Source organism: Equus asinus, chromosome 20 (assembly GCF_041296235.1).
Source record: "Equus asinus isolate D_3611 breed Donkey chromosome 20, EquAss-T2T_v2, whole genome shotgun sequence".
Taxonomy (NCBI): Eukaryota; Metazoa; Chordata; class Mammalia; order Perissodactyla; family Equidae; genus Equus; species Equus asinus.
Window position 1 is genome coordinate 111892959 of NC_091809.1, and position 23092 is coordinate 111916050.

General features: G+C 37.3%; 1 protein-coding gene across 2 annotated transcripts in view; it reads right to left on the minus strand.

Annotated features, from left to right (window-relative positions):
• Positions 1–23092, minus strand: part of DCDC1 (doublecortin domain containing 1) — a 428668-nt gene that overhangs the window by 396310 nt on the left and 9266 nt on the right. For both annotated transcript variants that reach the window (XM_070491394.1, XM_070491396.1), the window contains exon 3: positions 8243–8412. The gene's annotated coding sequence lies outside the window, so the exon portion shown is untranslated. The remainder of the gene's footprint in view (positions 1–8242; positions 8413–23092) is intronic.

Consider the following 23092-nt stretch of genomic DNA (forward strand, 5'->3'; position numbering starts at 1 on the left):
TATTATAATATGAATCTTTTTCTTATTAGACTTTAATATAAATACTAATTTCTTATTTTCCAGACAATGCAAGAAACTTAGAATACATCAAATCCACTCATTCTGCTTCCTTCGGCTGGTAACCAGTACTTTTTTATTCCATTTTTCAAGGATGAGGGCACTTGTCTTTCAGGGCTCCTGGTTTTATGCAGGGAACGCAGCTCTAAAACTCTGCCTTGAATGAGCGTGCAGCTTTGCATCCTGTGCTTCTTATGAATTACTAATTATATAAATCTTACACCATATTTTCTTTTAAATCTAGATTTTGTTATAGTTGTCTTTTACAAAATTCAATGTGTTGTATGGTAGTTTTGTTGGACTTGTCCTTCCCGACTGATACTGAGTTTAGTTTAGTGCTATGGTCACTTCTATTTACTTGCTCATCTGTAGTCTCCATGAAGGCTGTAGGAATTCCACGTGGATTCCTGAACCAACTGTTTTAGGAGTGAGGCTTTCTACCACATTCTGGGTTGTTGTTTTTTTTAGGAAGATTAGCCTTGAGCCAACATTTGCCACCAATCCTCTTGTTTTTGCTGAGGAAGACTGGCTCTGAGCTAACATCTGTGCCCATCTTCCCCTACTTTACATGTGGGACGCCTGCCACAGCGTGGCTTGACCAGAGGTGCATAGGTCCATACCTGGGATCCAAACCTGCGAACCCCGGGTCACCAATGTGGAGCATGCCAACTTAACCACTGAGCCACCGGCTTGGCCCTGGGCTAATTTTACAACAGATTTTCTTTTTAACATTTCTACGTCGGTCTTATTATTTTCTCCTGGAAGTCTATGATATGTCTCTACTGTAAATCTTTCATTCTATCTGTAAATAAGTCATATATATACAGACTTCAAATAGTCCTTCTTCAGTAAGATTTCTATGCTACCCTCATATATAGGAATGTACTTCTTTCTGTGCACAGACATCTGCCATGGTAGATTTCACAGCTGAAATCACTCTATCTCAGTGATTATTTCCCACCATCTAAAATGCTAGACCTCAATTTCTGTTAAATATTCTAATTCATCATTGTATTATTTACTCTTTTGCCACTGGTATAAAAGCATTTTTTCAGCCTGAAAACTAAAATCCACTGTATTAGGTTGACACAAGACCATCAATCACATTACATTAGAAATACACCTTCTTAAAAAATATCTGTCTATCACGTTTTTATTTACCCATATTAGTTTTCTATTACTGTAGACAAATTACCACAAATTTAGTGGCTTAAAACAACACCTACTCATTATCGCAGTTTCCATGGGTTAGAAGTCTGGGCAAAGCTCAGCTGGGGCTGCAGTCTCATCTGATGCTCTGGATCTTCTTCCAAGCTCATACAGGTTTTGCCAGAATTTAGTTCCTTATCGAGGCAGAACTCACAATGACTATCATCTTCTTTGAGGCCAGCAGGAAATCACCTCTCTGACTTTCTGTCTCTGACCTCTAAACTCTCACTTAAGAATTGATCTGATTAGGTCATATCCACCCAGGGTAATCTCTCATTTGATTAACTCAAAAACAGCTGATTATGTGCCTTAACTACACCTGCAAAAATTTCCTTTGCCATATAACGCAACCTCATCATCTGCATTATTCACACTGTCATATTCACAATCCCCCCACACTCCAGAGGAGGGAATTGCACCAGGCATATAGACCAGGCAGTGGGAATCTTGGGGCCACATTAAATTCCTGCCTACAACACTAGCTATAGAATGACCTAGTTTTGATTATCCATTTTTTACAACAAATTTAAATCCAGATATTTTATTTTATGGAAAATTCAAATTAACTACTTAAGATTAAATTTTGCCATCAATCAACACTTAGGATATTTAAAAGAAAGTGCCACAGATTCTGATGGCAAAACCAAAGAGGAACTAAAAAAAATGCCCTCAGAAGTGGCATTATTATTAGACTAAATTACTTCCTAAAGTAGATATTTTAAGGGTGGGGAGGGAGAAGGCGTTCACTTGGATGTAAATGTTCTGGTACATTTCTTTCAAAAAATATCAACTACATTACTGCTGAGTTAGTTTATTGTCAGCTATTGAAAAAAAAGATTATTTCTTTTAGCAATTTGAATCATTCATTCATTCATTCATTCATTAAAAAATGTCAAAGAACAAATGTGGTATGTGTGTCTATATATAAATAAACTATGCAAAAGATTTAAGGATTTTATGTGTGCTTAGAGGAAGATGAAGGATAACATGTCAAAAATTAACCTTAAAGTAGTATGGATAAAAACTATCTGTTTATTAAAAACTATAAAACTTAAAGTAAATGAATCTCTAAACAATTTCTCCATATGATACAATGGATATGATAAGGCTGGAAGGCACAGTAAGAGATTAACTAAGCTTTTATCCTTTTCTCAAATGGTACCACACCTTATCTATGAATCAGCTTTCTATTATAATCAAAAAGATTATCAGGGAGAGATCTTACACATTGTGGAATTTATAACCCCCTTGATATCCCAGGCTAGTATTTAATTATGCTTTACTCTCTGTCGTTTTCATTAAATCTAAGTTACAAATTTTGCTTCACAAAGCAACAACTAAGTAAAGACATGAGGCCTGAAAGTAGAAAAAAAAAAAGGCTTAAAGAGGAGTATAGAAAAAGCAGATAAATAGACCATGATACGATTTAAGGGTATGACTCGTTTTGACAAGAGCAATTTTTCTTCTCATTTCCTTTGCTTTAATAGCATCAGTGAATCTTAGTGGTTCTTTATAGTAATTTGAGGAAAACTCATAATAAAGTCATACTTGTCGATCTCCAATGTAAGGACTTGTACCAGCTGGCGCTGCTCATTGCCCCCTGGAACGTCCCTCAGCTATAATCCCACCAAATTGCCTTTGGCAGTTCTTACCTGCAGGCATTTTTGCCAGTGGTGTTCACTTAACAGATCTCTACCCATTTCTGTACATCTTTCGATAAGTATTTAATAAATGTTAATCTGAACTCAGTGCTTACGTTTTCTAGAAACTTCTTCTATAATAACAATAATTACCTAGTGGAAGAGAGAAACATTAAACAAGTAGTCACGCGTACTATAAATTTACAATTACTGACGGTGATGAGTACACAGTGGGAGGAGTCAAACTTCCCACTGGGAGGAGTCAAACTCAAGGATCTAGCCAATATCCTGAGGATGGCACAGGGAAAGATACAAAGAACCACTCTCTCTGACAACACTGCTGAGCCGCTGAATTTAACCCTAGAACTGCTCTGCCTCTGAAGTGCTCATTATGTGAAACAATGACTGTTCCTCATTTTTAAAGTCACTTACAGTTGAATTTTCTGTTACTTTCTGCGAATAGTAGCCTAACTTATACAATCAGCTTTCTGATCACATTTGCTTTACTTTCAGTTTTATTCAAAAATCTTTACTAATTTTGAATTAACTTTATAATGGGCTAAAATATAAATTAATATGGTATTTTCTAAAAATTCTACTTTTACTTAATTGGGAAACTTTCACCAGAAATTTTAGCATAAGCATAAAATGATGTGGGGATTTTTATTTCGCCCCTTTTAGAAACACAAAGCACTCTTGGGGAGTTTAGATTTCTTCTTTTTTTTTTTCTTCCTCTTCTTCTCCCCAAAATGCCCCCAGTACATAGTTGTATATTCTAGCTGAGTGCCTCTGGTAGTGCTATGTGGGACAATGCCCCAGCATGACCTGATGAGCGGTGCCATGTTCACGCCCAGGATCCGAACTGGTGAAACCCCGGGCCACCGAAGTGGAGCACACGAACTTAACCACTCGGCCATGGGGCCGGGCCCTTGGTTCCGATTTCTATGGCAGGAATCTGCATGTGGCTAACAATTCTATTTCTAAGTAGGAAGTGTGGCTACTTTGACAGATCATGGCTTGACAACAAACAAGCAAGTCTAAGTTATCACACAGTGTGGATGTGAATCCAACAGCAGGATAATGACAGTTGCCAAGGATTTGTACCTGCTGTCTCTTCATACCAGTGTTGCCTGTCAAAATGTCTCTTTTTCTTACACAGAAGCCATAGAATTTTTAAGGCTAGCAATTACTTACAATATACAATGAAGTACATCAAATCTAACAACCACTCTTTAGCCCCTCATTATTTGGTAGTCTCTTTGTTACATGTAGTCAACCATTTTCATCTAAATTATTTATTTATACTGTATATTTGACAAGCATATATTCCTCGCTTTATATTCTTATGGCATTTAAACCTTCCTGAAGAGTTATGGCTTTTTTTTAAATATTGTCATTTGTAAAACTTATCTTTATCCCATTACCATTTTAATGGTAATTAAACTCTCTAATTGGAATAAATACAAATAAGAAAATGTAAATGTAAAGGAAAATGACCCTAAGTACATTCAATAATAAATCACCAGCTTAAAATACTGGAATGCAACCAACGAAAGAAATAACCCCACATATGTTTGGTGAATGTAAATTTGCATAAAACCTCTGGAGTGCACAAAGCACAAAGATTTCATTAAACTTCATCCTACCCTTTTCCTCAACTTGATGAAACGAATAACTTCTAAAGATATAAATAACTTTCTACAATTGCTAGGTAAAATGTGATTTAAACATCATAAAAAGTGAAGAATAAAAGTGATAATAATAAAAGTGAACAATCTCTCCCAAATTTTATTTCCCATACCAAAAGAAAATATAATTCTAGTTTGGCGTAGAAATATTGGTAAGAGCATCCCAACTGTAGAGCAATTTCAGGTTATTTTATAACATATAATATGTCAAATTTATTTGCAACTCAATGACTGAATACTAACCAATTTATTATGTTCAAACTGCATACATACCCTACAGGAGATAGACACTGTTTGTTAAACTGAACTTATTTGCTTTTGTAGAAGGAAATTCTAAACAAGAAGAGCAATTTCTAAAGTTTGTGAAGGACCCATCTTCAGGGTATGGGATCAGGGGCATAAGTCACTCCACCCAAAGGAAAGAAAAGAATACTTCTGCTTGTGCAAAAGTAAAAAGGAATAAAAATAAGATACATCTTAAATTTAAAACTGGGAGAGGTTATACACATGACATACAACTTTTCCAGAGGAAATTTACATTTTCAAAAATAAACAATATTGTCTTTTACCATTTTAAAGGAAATAATATGTTAATGTTTAGATCTGTAGAGATTTTTTTAAAAGCTTGAAGGAAAAGTCTGAAAAAAGTAATGAACTAGGGAAAGCGTGATTTGTTTTGGGCATTGGAGGCAGAAACCAGAGGCGGTGGTGCGCTGCTTCATCAGCACGGCCACCTCTCCCTCACTCCCTTCTGCCCCGTTCTACGGCGGGACAGACAGCCCATCCTGGGAACGACAGTTACCAAACTTAAACTGTCCCTAGAAAAGGCAATACAACCAAATGTTTACATTTCAAGAAGAGTACAAGACTCATTCCAATTACAAATATCCAAGATAACTAGAATGACGTAAAAAAGTAAGTGAACAGATTAGGTGCTGTTAGTCTCCTTGAAAGCAAGACTTGTCTGCGAAAAAGCAACCCATACAATCAATAACAAAAAACTGCTGGTAATTCTCTTCTGAAACTGACTTAAGTCCTCATTTAATGTGCTAAAAATAATCTTCCCCCTAGAGGAACTTAAAGAGTTGGTAATATACTCAGCTGCAAGCAGGATAAAAAATACTGTAACTTTCTATTAAAAAAATCATGATATTACATCCTTAGATGATCAGTTAAAAATCATCAAAACAAAACATTTTATATGTGTGACAGAAAGAGATACTAATTGTTTACAACATTCTCTTAATGTTAAAAATGCAATTTTACTTTGGAAATCTTCCACTTGACATTTGGAGATGCCTTCTATAAATATGGCAGAACTGCCCTTAGATACCTGTTAACAGTAAATAATTGACTCTGCCATCCATGTCTGAAAGGCGGATGCCCTGTTCCAGGTCACCTGGGAATACATCAGACTACAGCTGGGTAGGAAAAGTTTCTCATGGTGCTGCTTTCCTGGAAGTAGCCACAGAAATGAGGCTAGACTTTTCCAGTCATCTGACCTCCAAATGGTAAGTCACACAACGGGAGAGTCAAACCTTCTTTGGCACAATCTGTTGATCTCATTTTCACTGTTGGTGATAGTTTTCTTACTATGGGAAGGATCCTGGCACAGCAGTTTTCACTCTGCTACAAACAAATGTTGCGTAGAGTGACAGAGGGAAAAACATGGGAAGAACACAAGAAAAGGCGGATGGATAATGTAAATATAGTAAGGGGGAAATTAATAGCATCAGATAATAACACGAGAATAAAGTGACTGATCACTGTTTGGTTGCAATGAATGGATTTAATGTATGTGGGCATATTTTGTAAAATGTACAATGTGTTAATTAGTAAAGAAAAGTATAAGTCATATAAGTAAAGGAACAACAAATTCACAATATTTTAACAATTATTTCTCACAAAAAGATCACAATGACGGTAGAAGAAAGGGGGCAAAGAAAACAAGAATGAGACAAGAGAAGTTTTAACCTCAATCAGCAGGAAAATGTCTTTCCTCATAGAGAAAATTGCCTCTCTCTGATAATCGCATTAATACCAACGGATCTTAGTTAACCATTAGCCTTTATGAACTTGACCCCTTTCAGGTTGAAACTCATCATTTTCTTTTTCATGAAAGTAAAAGACCTCTGGGCATTGTCTTTGACTTTCCATTCAATTGCCAAGAAGAGGGTTACTTCATTTTCTAGGTACATCATAATCAAAGTTGATGGTAACAGGCAACAGTGACAGAAAGGAAGTCAGGATTCAGACAAAGAAATAGAAGAAGCTCATTGAAACAAACTATAAAAAAACAGGCGGTAGGAAGGTGTCACATGAAAAGAAAGACTGACATATAAAAAAAGGACAAGTAAAGCCAGATAAAAAGACTCCGAATCAAAGAAATAAAATGAGAAAAGAGTAGAAAGAAATGGAATAAAAGAAATTACAGTTAGCTCTAACAGAAAAAAATAAAGAATCTAAAAATGCACGGAAGACAGTTGGAATAAAAAGTGAATGTAGTTACCAGTTTGAAAAGGAAAATCGGCAAAAATAAATTCTAAAAGAAACAAAAAATGTGCAAATACACGTTATACTAGCATTGGCATTTGTATAAAGGAATAGTTAAAAACCCTGTTCAGAAATTTTTGTCCACTGTCATACTGGGAAGAACACAATCATGAGTAGCTTATGTCTCTACAATATACCTATCAAGTAATGATTTCCTAAAAAATTATCTAGCCATTTAGGTAGTTCATGAGGTAAATGATCTCAGACATTGCTAAGATGCACTTGTAGCTCAGAGAAATAAGGCAAAACAAAGATCAGCTGAAAGTCTAGCTTTTACTTTCATCTAAACTTAGTGACACACACACAAAACAATCAAACTGCTCTAAGATATAAATACGATCTCGCATTTCTATAAGGAGATTAAAATGACCCCTAAATTATGAATATTTTCTTCACTGTTCTTATAGTACACATTTTCTATTTAACATAAAGACTATGGCATCACATTTAGCCAGCCAATAGTTTATCGATACCTGATAGACACTGTTTTGTTCTTTCATTTTCTAATAGAGAAAAAACACAGGAAAAATACCTCTGTCCCCTCTGCTTTGTTTTTCAGAGAAGTACAGTGGATATAGCAGTTAAGAGTTCTGGTTGTATAGTTAGACCCTTTTGGGTTCAAACCATACCTTCTCTACTTACCAGCTGTGTGATCTTGGTCAAGTTAATTAACCTCTACAAGTCTTTATTTCCTCATAGGTAAAGTAGAGATGTTTAAAATACTATCTGCCTTGCATTCCTCCCAGTGTTGTTTTGAGAACTAAGTAGATATAATGTAGCTTAAGTGCTTAGCATGGGGACTGGCACAGAGAAAATACTATCTGCCCTGCCGTTACTGCCATTATCCTTATGCTACTTGTCCAAGTCACACTCCAGGGATAATTTATGTTTACTGCATCATGCATCACTTTTCTTCCCATAGATAGAAAAAACTGAAGTGCTCTAATCCTGGCAACAACTTTCATAGCCCATCACATCTCCACGTTATCACTGACATCATCTCCACCAAATACTGAGCACTGACACACATAACTTTCTAGAAGCACTTTTATCTCCTTCAGAATTCAGTTTAAGCTGCTGAAATAATATTCTTACCTTGGTAAGTCACTCGAAATACACTTGTCAATTGGGATCACGGTGTCCCCACGGAAGGCACCTTCAGGACTGCTGGGCTGTCATCCCTCCACGGCTTCAGTCAAGGGTGATAAAGAAGACGGAGAAACTGCTGCTCTGTGATCTTCTGTTTCTGTGTTTGCCATTGTCAGCTAAGAATAAGGAACAATGTTATTCTATTTAAAATGCAGAATCCTCCTGAGTTACAAATTGAGGCTGGGCATTGCTCACGATTTACTTCTCGTCATGTTCCAGACCACGCAGCAGTCAGTAGACGTGAAATCTCACTAGAAATGGACAGAGATAAGAGCCTAAAGGAAGACAGAACCATGAATCTAAGTCTTTGATTGGTATAATCCTATTTAAGAAAGAAAAAAATGATAATTTGTTGCAAAGTATTTTAATTTTTGCTGTTTACTAGAAAATGGCTTATATACAAGCAAACTTAATGTGAGGACTATGTTCTTAAAAAGTGCAGCTGTGTTTTTTGTTTTTGCTTTTGTTTTGTCTGCCTTTCATTCTTTCCTTTTTGGGAAGCTACCTTCCCCAATTCTGACGGTACTGTTGATTACATGGCCTTGCTTTCCAGGCAGAAAAGTGAGTGTGTCCAAGGCTAGCCAATCCAAGTGCCCCCTTCCCCACGCACAGCGACTGGTAAATCAGAGTCCAGTGAAGAAGAGACAGTAGTGCTCCATTCTCTGGGATTGCCAGCCTTAAGAACAGGGTAAATCTCCACCACTGAGAATAAAGCCAAAACAGAGGAAAGCAAGGGCAGGAGATGGAGAGAGAAAAAGTGAGAGATTCCTGATGACAGCATTTGAATCCCTGAAACCAGCTATTAAAACAACCACATCTCCTGAGTTTCCTGGGTATGTGAGCCAACGGATTCCCTTTTTTGCTTAAACTTGTTTGAGTTGGGATTCTCCCATCTGCAACCTGGAAATCTTGAGTAATGCACACAGAAAACCTAAATTTTCTTAACACCAAAATAACATGTCCACAAGAAATAATGTCAATGAGCATTATAGGGTCCTTTCCAGGGTGTAATCACCCACTCAGGATGCTGATAAAAATGGCTATGAAGGCTCGTCTCTGATGTGTCCCACTACGGAGGAGTCCTACACCAAGGGGGAGTCCCAAGGTAACATGATATATCACTACTATGGGAAAGATATTACTTATAGGGTAATAAAAAATACTACTTTCACCTTTTTACGCTATTCTGAAATAGAAGCATTCATTCACCCACAGATTATCTACTGAGCACCTACTTGGCAATGTTCTAGGCACTTAGAATTCTTCAGTGAATAAAGCAGGAAAAAAGTGTGCTCTGGTGGAGCTTACAAACTAGTGGGGGGAGATGATAAACAATAAACATAATAAATAAGTAAATTGTAAGATGTTAGAAGGTGAAAAAAGCTATGGAGAAAAATTGATAAGGGAAGTTAGGTTAGAAGTATGGAGATGGAGGGAACTGCAATTTTCAATAGGTTTGTCAGCATAGGCCTCACTGAGGTGGTAACATCTGGGCAAAGATCGGAAAGAGGCAAGGGAGTGAGCCATGCAGTATCCAGGGAGGAGCGAGAAGGCCCTAAGGTGGGGTGCACCTGGCAGGAGTGAGGAACAGCAAGAGCAGATGAACAGATGGACAAGAGGGGATGTAGCTGGGATGGGGTTAGAAAGGCAACGGGGGGGGGGGGGGGGTGGAGATAACAGGGCCTTGCAGGACCCTGTTAGGACTTTGAGGGAATTAGAGAGCCCAGGGAATGTTTGGAGCAGGGGAGTAATATGATTTTTTTTAAAAGATAATTTTGGCTGGTTTGTTAAAAATGCATCAAATTCATCAAAATCACTGCATTTCAATATTCTAATCTGTCCATATATTAATATCTCCTAATACTTACAGAAACTCTTTGTAGCAGAGACTGCCAACTGTCTGCCAATACCCATCCCTTCCCTTTTCTACAATACTAGAATCTCTGATTTTTAACTGAGGCATAGGGCTGCCCAACACAAAGATTGTTTTCCAGTCTTCCTTGCAGCTAGGAAGGGCCATATGAATAAGTCTGTCCAATGAAATATTAACGGAAATGACCAAAGCAAGAGAGTTCACTCTTCGTTTTCCTCCTTTCTGCTACCTAGAACGAAGACGTGATGGCTGACAGTGGCTTGGTCCTCTTTAACTTTGATATGATGGTAGGTATGAAAGCCATGCCCCAAGGAGGACAAAGAAGTTTAAATCTCTGACAACACGGAGTACCATACCAACCCTGGATTACCTACTTCCAGAATTTTACCCAAGAAATAAACTTCTGGCTTGTTCAAAACAATGTTCATTTGGGTCTTTGTTACTTGCAGTTGAACCTAATCCTGAAACTCCTGACACTCCTTGAACTAAGTTACTTTCAAGAACCTATAACATATGGTATTGGCTTAGAGCAGGGAAATGGGAAGAACAGTACAATGGCTTGGAAATCTAAATTTAATTGAGAGTCCCATAATTTGGGGTTTGGGGCCTTTTGGATTCAACAAGCCTTCACAATTGCATGAGCCATTTCCTTAAGTAAATCTCTCTCTCTCTCTATATATATGTTGACATCTATATATACAATATACATACATACATATCTATCTATATACATACATTTCTTTCTCTCTATATACACATATACACACACACACATCCTGTTGGTTCTATTTCTCTGGAGGACCCTAAAACCCCTCTTTCAAAGACCACGCCAGCCTGCAAGGATGAGCTGGAATCAGCCAGAAAGACTTTTCTGAAGCATGGACGAGTAGAGTCAGTCCACCGATGGATGCAGTGGGATCAGTAGTGGTGATCTGGATCAGCAAGACGCTGTGGCAACCGCAGCAATACCCACAGCACCAGCAGCACCAACAGACAAGTGACCACACCCAGGGCTCTTCTTCATTTGGGAAAGGGCATCTGGAGGACTTCTATTTTGAACTACAGTTAACTGCTAAGGTTCTTAGATAATCTACAGAGACAGGAAGCTCAAAGAGTATGATACTAGCCTTGCTGGTAATTAAGCATATGGAAGAATAAAAGAATGATGACCTAACTTACACTCGCAAGTATTATGGAAGAGTACATACCTGTTTTACATAAGAGAAAGATAATGTTTTTCTCTGCCACTTTATAGCCATATGACCTTGAGTATTATAAGTTTTCAGTCCTCTCCTCTGCAAAACCAGGTTATCCACAAGGTTAGGAGGAGTAAATAAAATGGTGAATGTGAAAGTGTTTGGCACACTGTTCGGCATGTGGTAGACATTCAGTAAATGTTAGGAGAATCTGAATCTACTTTAAAAGAGAAGAGGTATTTCTCTCTACATAGTTTAACACGAGAAGGCACTTTCCTCTGCCCAGGTTTCCTCTGATATTCCAACCAGAGGCCAAAAGGATGCTGGCCTTCACACTCCTCCTCTAAGCTCCTCACAGCGGGACGCTGAGGTTCTCTTCCAAGGCTCCATAACAACCACGGTCTGTTCAGTTCTTTCACAGGCTGAGTATCATCTAATCGAGGAATGCTTACAAGTGAAATCAAGCTGTGTATTGCACAGCAAAATTATATGATTAGAGAGTAAATCACCTTGCAGAACAAAATCCCTTGACGGTCCTGGTGTGTTTATTATAAAATTCAATTATTAAAAAAATAAAATTGGCACTGAATTATTCAAAAATCTCTCTTGAAATATATCAGTAGTATTACTTTTTACTTAGGCATGATTACAATCCTAATCTTCATCAAAAGAGGTAATCATTTTAGTGATGGGTCTACTTTTTTTCCTCCATGTAAAATACTTTCAGGATGCTTTTAGGTGGAATGCGTTAGGTAAGTATGAAATCATTAGCATTATTAAATGCAATATTTCTTCTGTAATGTTACTATAAAAACAGTGTCATCGTCACTAAAAGTAGAACATATTAACAGGTTAAGTAGAATATTCAGAATACAATAGGTTTGCAGACAACATTCCTGCACATTACTAATTAAATGAGAACTAATTGTTAATTAGAAATCAAAGAAATAAAAATGTGTTAATTTTAGTTTGACACTAAATACTATGGTATTTTAGCAGAGTACAGATAAAGGCCCTGCCTTATGCTTTATTAACACACATAGTTTAACTGACACACTGAAAAATCACACTTTTTCTTTACTTCCCATCTCTTAGTAATTTTACATGAACATAAGGATTCCCCTCATACCCACCCCTTGACCTGCTCTCCTTCCTCTTTAAAAAGGCACTGGAGTTCAAGTGGAGATGAGCCTAGACTCTGGAGCCAGAGTGTCCAGCTGTACATCCCTGCTGCCCACTTCAGACAAGTTACATAACCTCTTTGTGCTTCAGTTTCTTCATCTGTAAAATGGGCTTAAGAATAGTAGCTACGTCATAGAGTCGACGCACTTGGCACATAGCAGGTACCATGTGGATAGTTTTAAGCAAATCAATTTTCAGATCCTTGCTGTTCATCTACATGCTTTCCTAAAACGTGTTTGCCCAAGAAGCTGCCTGTCTCAACTACAGTGTGTCCTTGTAGAGTCTCCATTCTCTCATTTTACAAAAGCAGGGCATTTCTCCTATGCCCATTCCAGGGCCTCAAACCAAGGGACAACTCCACAATTCCTTTAACGACAAAACTATAAGTGCCCCCCACCAAGCTGTATCATTAATATATACATTTCCAATAAATCTTACTTTTTATATTTAATAAGTATAAAAAATGGTAATATAGACATGCTGTTTTGAATAATTGTGTACTAAACATAATTATAATAATGAACACTCAATCCTGAGGAAAGTTTTCAACACTTACAACCTTATGGTCACAGGACATTTAAAAAATGTGTTGTTGTTATATGATAGAGTGGCCTATAAAAGGTTTTCAAGCATTAAAAGATAAAATTCTATGGAAGAAATGGAGTGGAAATACAAGTTTAAGGAGCAAAAGAAAGGATGGAAAATTTCCAGCTGCTGGAGAAGAGCTTGTTAATGGTTTTAATGTTTATAAATTCCTACAGCATTCAGGTCAGGGGCAAGAAATACACCACAAACCTGTGACATCTTGTCACGCAGGTAACCAAGGAAGCTATCAGACGTAGGTGGGACATGTCAACTTGAAGAGAATCCCACTGGCCACAGACAGACCACTCTGACCATAAAAATAATGTAAAAGATTGAAACATTGAACTAATAAATACACACAAGTACCTATAATACTAAAATAAAAATTTAAAATTTCTTTATCTCATCATTCCCCTTTGGAGATTGCCAGGCACCAACTTATTGTTCTGAAAAATGACAAATGTACTTTCCTGCTTCCCTGAATAGGCTATAATTCAGGATAACCAAATAGATGATTAGAGAAAATTCTTCCTCAGAGAACAATCATAGCTAATACATGTAGATGGAATAAAAGAACTAGAAAATCACCGTTGTGTAAACCCTAATGAAATAAGGGATCCAAAAAGAATGTTTGTCCAGGTAACGTCTGTCATTCTTAGATGAACGAGTGATGGGAGAGCTATAAGAGACGTATCTGGCTGATACCACTTACACCACTGATCCATGTTGATGTCACTAAAATAGGACAACCAGAAATTGTTTTCCGTATGTGATTCCACACAGATTATAATCCCAGGACATAGAATGCTGTGAAGCATTGCTGCCACAAACATTCAATGTAATCAAGTCTCTACATCTAACTTCTAGTTTATGAGAAGTATGGGAGGTAGAGAAATGTTAAATGACATGGCATGAAAATAGGGAGGAGGGAGAAAGGTTACAAATGAAAGGAGACTTAAGAATCATTGGTGGCAAGTCAACCAAATGCAATGCATAAACCTTATTTAGACCCTGATTTGAACAAACCAACTTTAATAAGACATCCATTTTTGAGGCAACTGGTGACATCTGAACACAAACTAGGTATTATTGATATTAAGGAAATTATTTTATTGGGAATGAATAAATGGTATTGTAATGATAAATATTATCTGTTAGATATACAAATCAAAGTATTTGTAAGTAAAACATGATGGGAATTTGCTTTAAAATATTCCCAAAAGAAAAGTGGAAAGGAGTATAGACAAGAATACCAGGAAGCTGAAGGTTATTGAACTTGGGTGAAGAGCACCTGGGAGTTCGTTTCACTATTTTTCCTTTTCCGTGTGTTTGAAAATGTTCATAACAAAATGTTTTTTAAAAATCATATGGAATTTCTATTTTATTAGATTCATTTAAAAGACTGATATAACAATTTTATTTTAAAATGTCAACGTTCATAGTATACCAGAAATTACATCTTTTTTGAGCCAGCCCTGATGGCCCAGTGGTTAAAGTTCGATGTGCTCCATTTCAGCAGCCCAGGATCGGTTCCCAGGAACAGAACCACACCACTCGTGTGTCAGCAGCCGTGCTGTGGTGGCAGCTCACATAGAAGAGCTAGAAGGACTTACAACTAGATTATACAACTAGGCACTGGGGCTTTGGGGAGAAGAAAAAGGGGGGGAAGATTGGCGACAGACGTTATCTCCAGGTGAACTTTCCCAGCAAAATTACATCTTTCCCAACTACGTAAGCTAAAAATGAGAAATTTTAAATGTCAACTTAAAAGTGTGCCAGAAAATATATTTTTCAAAATTTTATTAGGGAGTACATGAGCAAAAACATTTGAAGGTCCGTGTTCTAGACAAGAAGTAGCTCCGATTTCAGCTTTGAGTAAGGAGGAAACTCAGGTAGGACACGCTGACACGGACACCCTCCTACTCCTCTCCCAGGTAAAGTGGGATTTGCTCAGTTTTCCTGGGTTTGCCGAGGAAGGCCCCATTCCAGGGGTGATTCAGGTTCTCATAATTCCTTCATTGTAGACCAAGTGCTTAAGATTGCCATAGAATCACTGTAATTTAACACTCCTTTCACAGCTTGTTCTGGTTCCTAAACCAGAGAGTGATGATCAGATGCATTAGTTCAAAATCCTAGATGGCGAGGGTGCGTTACTGCAGTTTAAAGCAAATAGTACTGTCAAATGGAAAATGACCTCGATGTGACCGTAGCCGCTGAGTACACACCAGGCAAGCTGATGCAGGGGGCTCACAGACCAAATGAAAGTGCTCCATTCCCACAGTTTACTAACAAGTTAAAAACATACAACAGTAAACAATAAAGTAAGCTAACCAACTTAGGATAGGGTGCGAGTGGCAGGACCATGCTATCTGAGTCCTGGGTCATGATAGTCACATGCTCTGCTCACATCAGCCTTTCCTGTGAGGGTGTGTTATGAGGACCAGAGTTGACCTTTGAGCCAGCGGCACAGACAGAAGGTATCAGGGATCAATAGCACATACTTGCTAATGGCAGAGACAAAGAGGCAGGTGTACCTGGCCAAAGATGTAGGTTGTCAGTTAACTTGGTGAAGAGCTATGGGTTTTATTTCATTTCTTAGGCACAGCACTGTGGGCCAAAATGGGACCATACTGGATGTCATCAGTAGCTGGCCAATTTAGGGATGACACAGCTGTCAGCCCAGAAGTCCAAGAGCATGACTTAGTCTTTTTATCTTTCTATTGAATAAGTAAGCATTTGTCCATTCCATCATATATTCCATTTATCCCATTTGTCTTGGTATGTTTTATAGGTTACTAACTCACTTTCTATGTATATTTAGTATATCTTCTGAATTCTGCCTTTCTCGAACCACTTGCTTACTCGTATCTATACTTAATACATCTTATGAATTTCACCTGTATCTCATAAGCTACTAGCTTACTTACTCCTATGCTCAACATTTCTTATGAGTTTCATCATTCCATTTGTTTTCTTATCTTGTATGGCAGAACTGAATATTCAAACTCACATTACATGATGACTTCCAGTGAGTTGGAGATATAGGGAGCAAAGGAAAGCATGCATGTGGGAGATAGGCACAAGTGAAGACAAGAAACATGGGATTGTCACCATCTTAAAAGGCTTCATGTGCAATTATACCAAGGTTGCAGGATACAAGGTTAATACACAAAAGTCAATTACGAACAAGTGGAATTTGACATTAAAAACACAATACCACTTACATTAGCCCCCTCCAAAAAAAGAAACACTGAGATATAAATCTAACAAAATATGTAGAAGATCTACATGAGGAAAACAAAATTCTGATGAACAAAATCAAGGACGAACTAAATAAATGGAGAGATGTTCCATGTTCATGATAGGAAGACTCAGTATTGTCAAGATGTCAGTTCTTCCCAACTTGATCTGGAATGCAGTCCCAATCAAAATCCCAGCAAGTTATTTTGTAGATATCGACAAATGTATTCTAAAGTTATACGGAGGAGCAAGAGACCCAGAATAGCCAACACAATACTGAAAGAAGAAAACAAAGTTAGGAGACTGACACTACCAGACTTCAAGACTTACTACAAAGCTAAGGTAATCAAGACAGCGTGGGGCCAGCCCTGGTGGCCTAGTGGTTAAGTTCAGCCTGCTCTGCTTCGGCAGCCTGGGTTTGGTTCCTGGGTGTGGACCTGTACCACTCATCTGTCAGTGGCCATGCTGTGGCAGTGGCCCACATACAGAAAGAGCAAGATTGGCAGCAAATGTTAGCTCAGGGCAGATCTTCAGCAAAGAAAAAAACATACATTGTCTTTGGGCTGGCCCCACGGCCTAGTGGTTAAGTTCAGCACACGCTGCTTCAGCAGCCTGGGTTTGGTTCCAGGAGTGTACCTATGCCACTTATTGGCGGCCATGCTGTGGCAGTGATCCACATACAAAATAGAGGAAGATTGGCACAGATGTTAGCTCAGGGTAACTCTTCCTCAAGCAAAAAGAGGAGGATTGGCAATGGATGTTAGCTCAGGGCGAATCTTCCTCAGTAAAAAGAAAAAAAATATGACAATGTGGTATTGGCAAAAGAATAGACAAATAGATCAACGGAACAGAACAGAGAGCCCAGAAATAGATCCACATAAATACAGTCAACTGGTCTTTGACAAAGGAGCAAAGGCAAAACAATGGTGCAAAGGCAGTCTCTGCAACAAATGGTGCTGGAACAACTGGACCTCCACGTGCAAAAAACGAATCTAGACACAGACCTCACACCCTTCCCAAAAATTAACTCAAAATGTTAAACATAAAACTATAAAATCCCTAGAAGATAACAGAGGAGAAAACCTAGAAGACCTTGGGTATAGCAATGACTTTTCAGATACAACACCAAAGGCATGTTCCATGAAAGAAATAACTGATAAGCCGGACTTTATTAAAATTAAAACCTTCTGCTCTGTGAAAGACAATGTCAAGAGAATGAGAAGATAAGCTGCAGAGTGGGAGAACAGATTTGCAAAAGACACATCTATTAAAGGTCTGTTATCCAAAATATACAAAGAACTCTTAGGACTCAATAATAATGATAAAAAAGACCCAATGAAAAAATAGGCCAAAGACTTTAACAGACACCTCACAAAAGAAGATGGCAAATAAGCATATGAAAAGATTTTCCACATCATATGTCAATGGGGAAATGCAAATTAAAACAACAACAAGATACCATTATACGTCTATTAGAATGGCCAAAATCTGGAACACTAACACCAAATGCTGATGAAGATATGGAGCAACAGGAATTCACTGCTGGTGGAAATGCAAAATGGTGCAGCCACTTTGGAAGACAGTTTGGTGGTTTCTTACAAAACTAAACATACTTTTACTATGTGATCCAGCAACCGTACCTCTTGGTATTAACACAAAGGAGGTGAAAACTTATGTCCACACAAAAACCTGCATGTGGATGTTTACAGTAGCTTCATTCATAATAAAGTTGCCAAAAGTTGGAAGCAACCAAGATGTCCCTCAGTAGGTGAGTGGATAAACAAACTATGGTACATACAGAATATCATTCAGCGCTAAAATGAAATGAGCTATCAAGCCCTAAAAAGACATGTAGGGTCCTTAAATGCACATTACTAAGTAAAAGAAGCTAATCTGAAAAGGCTGCACACCGTGTGATTCCAACCACATGACGTTCTGGAAAAGGCAAAACTACAGAGACAGTAAGAAGGTCAGTGGTTTCCAGGGGTTGGGGGTGTGGGAGAGAGGGACGCATAAGCAGAGCACAGAGAAATTTTAGGGCAGTGGAAATACCCTGTATGATACCGTAACGACAGACACACGTTGTTATACATTTGCCCAAACTCACAGATTGTACATCAGCACGAGTGAACGCTAATGTAAACTATGGACTCTCAGTGATAATTACGTGCCAATGTGGGTTAATCAGTTCTAACAACTGTACCACTCTGGTGGGGTATGTTACAACGGGGGAGGATATGCCAGTGTGGGGGCAAGAGTTATATGGGATATCTCTCTACCTTCCTCTCAATTTTTCTGTGAACCTGAAACTGCTCTAAAAAAATAAAGTCTTCATAATAATTTTTTAAAAAGGCTTCAGGTCATTGTTCTCCAGTTTCCAGCACAGATAACTAGTAAGTATTTGAAAATCTTCAGGTAGAGTTCTCGGCAATTCTGCTAAGTCAGAGTGTTTATCAGTCCCTTGAGGCCGACTGCAGCATTCCTGCAGTGGAATACTGTTTCCTGCCATCTGACCTGGCCTCAAGATTTAACTGCCATTAACCTCCCCCGGTGCTGAAACAACATCGTCTCCACACGAGAGTATTAGCCCTTAGGCCCTGTGGTTGCAGCTGCAGGTGCATTAAGACACTGTCGAGGTAGACAATGGCCCTTAGTTCAGGAGATCATGTAAGGTGCTGCTACACTCAAGCTTATCAGGAGACACCAGGGAATTTGTCCTCTCAGACGGCTCATTGTGTAAGGGCCCATCGCCCACCGAGCTGGTCCAGAAGGCTGACCGTTCAAGTCAGTGAAGGAAGACTTTTGATTTCCTCATTAAATCTACCTTTTTGGTGTTGTATAAACATGTAAATTATATATTAATGACCTAGATTGCTAATTATTCTTTTTAAAGTTAATTTTGTGACAATAAAAATATAGCTTACTGTAGAAGTCTATTCTTCCATAATATAGTAGTTGTATTCCTGAGGAAATTTGTGTCATCAAAACTCATTTTATAAAAATAATAGCCCGACTGCATTAAAAAAAAAGCAAGGAGGTTAAGCACTGGCATTCCAGGCTCACGAATCACTTATTTTTCCTGTTGGAATTCCACTGAGAAAGGTTTTTGCTGTTTGTCTTGTTCCAAGAGCTGTAATTCTCCCAGCATACAAACTAAATGTCCCAAGATAGACCCCGCATCTGGCCCTGCCTTCCTCCCGCTACAGAACCGTAGTTAGCAGAGCAGGTCCTGTGTATTCTCGCCACTTCACTATCCTAGTATTTGACAAATCAAGTTTACTTAAACATAAACAAGGCATCTTTGTGGTCCTCCAGATGCCTTCTCCCTAAAACCACTTTGCTAATTCCTGATCCTATCGTCTATCCATTCAATCATTAGTATTGACTGAATACCCACTATTTCCAGACCTTAAAAAAAGGCAGTAAACTCAATGCTGAACAAGACAATATTGTTCCTCCACTAGCTGAATTTTCACTATAATGAATGTAAACACAATTTTAATTAACTTGTCTTATTAAAAACAATTTGAATGGTGATAACTGGGGTTATTACAGAAATGCTCATATTAAGATTAGAAAGAAAAGTATAAAAAAAATAAATCCCTTACAATCTCCTACCCTTGGAGTAAGCTACCATTAAAATTTTTGAATATTTGTTTTCAGATTTTCATTTATGACTTTATAGGGATACAGTCTTTGCTTTAAACAAAAGTGTGGCCACATTAAATACACAGTTTAAATACAGCTGTGTTCACTTAATGAGAATATCCCTGCGTTACTAAACATTTGTTGAGAACACAATTTTTTTACTACCTGTTAATATCTTAGCTACTTGTTCTAAACACTTCTAAATGCCTCCCATTGTAAATAAAGCTGTGGTTCCTGCACACACAGCTCTGACGAAACCACTGAATAGTTCCTTAAGAAGCTGTAGAAGTTCCATTCCCGGATCAAAGTCTATGAGCAACTTTACAGCTGTGTATGTGTGTTTCCAAATTGAACTGCTTTTTAGAAATGTGCCAACTTCTAAAACTCCAGAAACATTACCTGGAAGCTCATTTCAACAGCACTCACTACAAGAATAAAATATTATTTCTCAACCTTGCCAATTTTAGAAAAATTTTCTAAGTGGTAGAGAACATTTAATTTTTAAAATTGTCATTATTTAAATTTTTCATCATAATACTCAAGGAGGATATCAAAGGATAATCAGTGAAATTTTATGGATTATAAATTATTTAAAGTCTACTTACAAAACCATCTAATTAAAAGAAGAAATTCCCAAAATGTAGAATATATGTTAAATTTCCAGATATTTTAAGATAACTGAGTTCAAAATATCTAATTAGCCCCATGCCCCCTTTCCCATACACTTATGAGAACATATCCAATTATCTTGAAAAAGGCAATTAAAATTACTATTAATAATCTTAATACTAGGACATGTTATAATTCATTTGATAATTACATTTCCCACAAAGATACTGTCAACATAAACTGTGAAACTGCAGATCCATCCTGTTTACAAGAATCAGAGACAATATGCTCACTATTCTGTTGTACTTAAACGTTGTATTGCAGTTTCTCTTAACAGGTAATACGTGACATGAAACATGACTGATTTTATGCTTCATAATTTCCATTCTGATGTTTAACATTAAGAAATTATATTTATGGATCACACATGTCAGAAAACAGTTTAAATAATTAAACTAAGAAAAATAATAGCAACCATGCCTTTCATTTTAAATACAAAATATAAATCTTTTGCTCATAGATATTTAAGAAGCATCTGCAATCAGAAGGGCAAACTATTTACATTTTCTTATTTATGTAGCTAGCATTAAGTATTTTGTCTAAGTGTTCATGCTTTATATTTTCAGAAATTTGTTATGACTCAAAATATTAAGTGATAAGAATAAGAAAAATGAAGAGACTACCTTTCAAGATTGACTCAGGAGTTTTAAAAACTATTTCTGTTCTTTATTCTGATTTTTATAACAAGGAAAAGAAAAATGTAATTATTTTGATTTTAAAAACACACTACATGAAAAGGTATCATTTAAGTTAGGCTGAAGTTTGCCTTATTTATTGTTATTTTTCTTCAAAAATATGCATTAGAATAAATATTTTTCTAAACGCCAAAGTAAATACATCGTTCTGGCATATTTCTTCTTTTGAAAAGGTGCTCTGAATCCTAGACAACATAAATACCAGGCAGTGTGGTGGTTACCATAGTAACAAGTAAATAGGAGCATAAAATATGTGCAATTTTTCAAATGTATACACTTTTTTCACGAACATGCATATTTTATACGTAAGATTATTCAACCCTTGCTTTAGCTCCCCTTTTAGAAAGAAAAACACTTAATTCCTTAGAAATAAAAGGTTATCACATAGCAATGGAGCAGGCTCAAGAAAGTTTGAAATGTTATAGGGGAAATCTTAAGATTTTTATGTCAATTTTCTGAAATGAAGAAAGGAAAAAAACTCCTTTGATTCTATATTACTTTGAAGGTCAGTTCTTTGGGTAAGGGTAAAAAGCACATAAACTTCTTTGGCTCCCAAGCTTGAAACTCTCTTTAATTCTGCATCAGTTTGTAGTGCGCCAGCATTAAATGCAGCCCATGACAGTGGAAACCCGAAAGCTCTGCTGATCACAAAGAAACACAAGAAGTTCAATGCTACCCCAGGAGCTGCTACTGGAATAAATGATCCAAAAATCTTTATACCAATGTGTTAAATTGGAGTTCAAAGAATTCTTTTCTTTCTCCTCTCCTGAAAAAGAGAACCTTTCTGTTCACAGGTACCCTAGAAGACACAGACTGTGCACTGACAAAGTGTTCTGAGTTTTACACTTGCAGCTTGATAGAATTTAACATGCATTTGACAGTCTGGAGAGGGAAGCAGTTCCATAGCCATGCTGGGAGTCTGAAAACTACACTGGCAAGCCAATCAAAGCAGAAAAGGAAAGCAGCTCAGTGATGACTGGGAAACAAACCCTTCAAATCTGATTACATAAATTTGGACTTCCAATTTGTTTCAATAACAACTACTATGTAACATTCTCCTGGACTGAGAATTTAAAAGTTTTAAAAGATCACCATCTAGACAGTGTGCCAAATGTGAGCGGACAAAACAGCGCTGTAGGTCTCCCCTTGCGCTCCCCCCTTGATAAAGAAACCTTGCGCTGTATTTGCTAAGGACGGACAGAACTAGCCTGCCATTGGTACATCCTCCTCACCCCCTTGCATGATCCTATTTACTTTACAGAAGAGAAATCAGTAATTTTTCCTGGGGAAGTCAGTCAATTTAAACTTTAAGGAGACAAAAAATTACTTAAAATAGTAGTCAAATATTTATGACTATCAAAATAGAACAGGTCACATGGATGATGTGATTACTGCAAAAAGAGAAAAGAATATCATCTTTTTATTCCTCTTCTCTCCCAATCCTTTTAAGTATTTCCCTCCGCTTTCACCATCTTAAAGTGATGGAAAAACGTCCCTGGAGAGTGGAAAAGGGAAAACATACCCAGATTTAAAACAAGGGGAAAATGATTTTTGTAATTAGGCAGCTTAGTTTAACCTGGGAACATACAATAACAAATTAAAACAATCAATCAGTAACACCTGAAGCATATAAAATACTGGAAAACAACCAACATAGTATTTTGAAAAGCCAAATATGCCAGATGAAGTTAGTATCTTTTTCTGATAG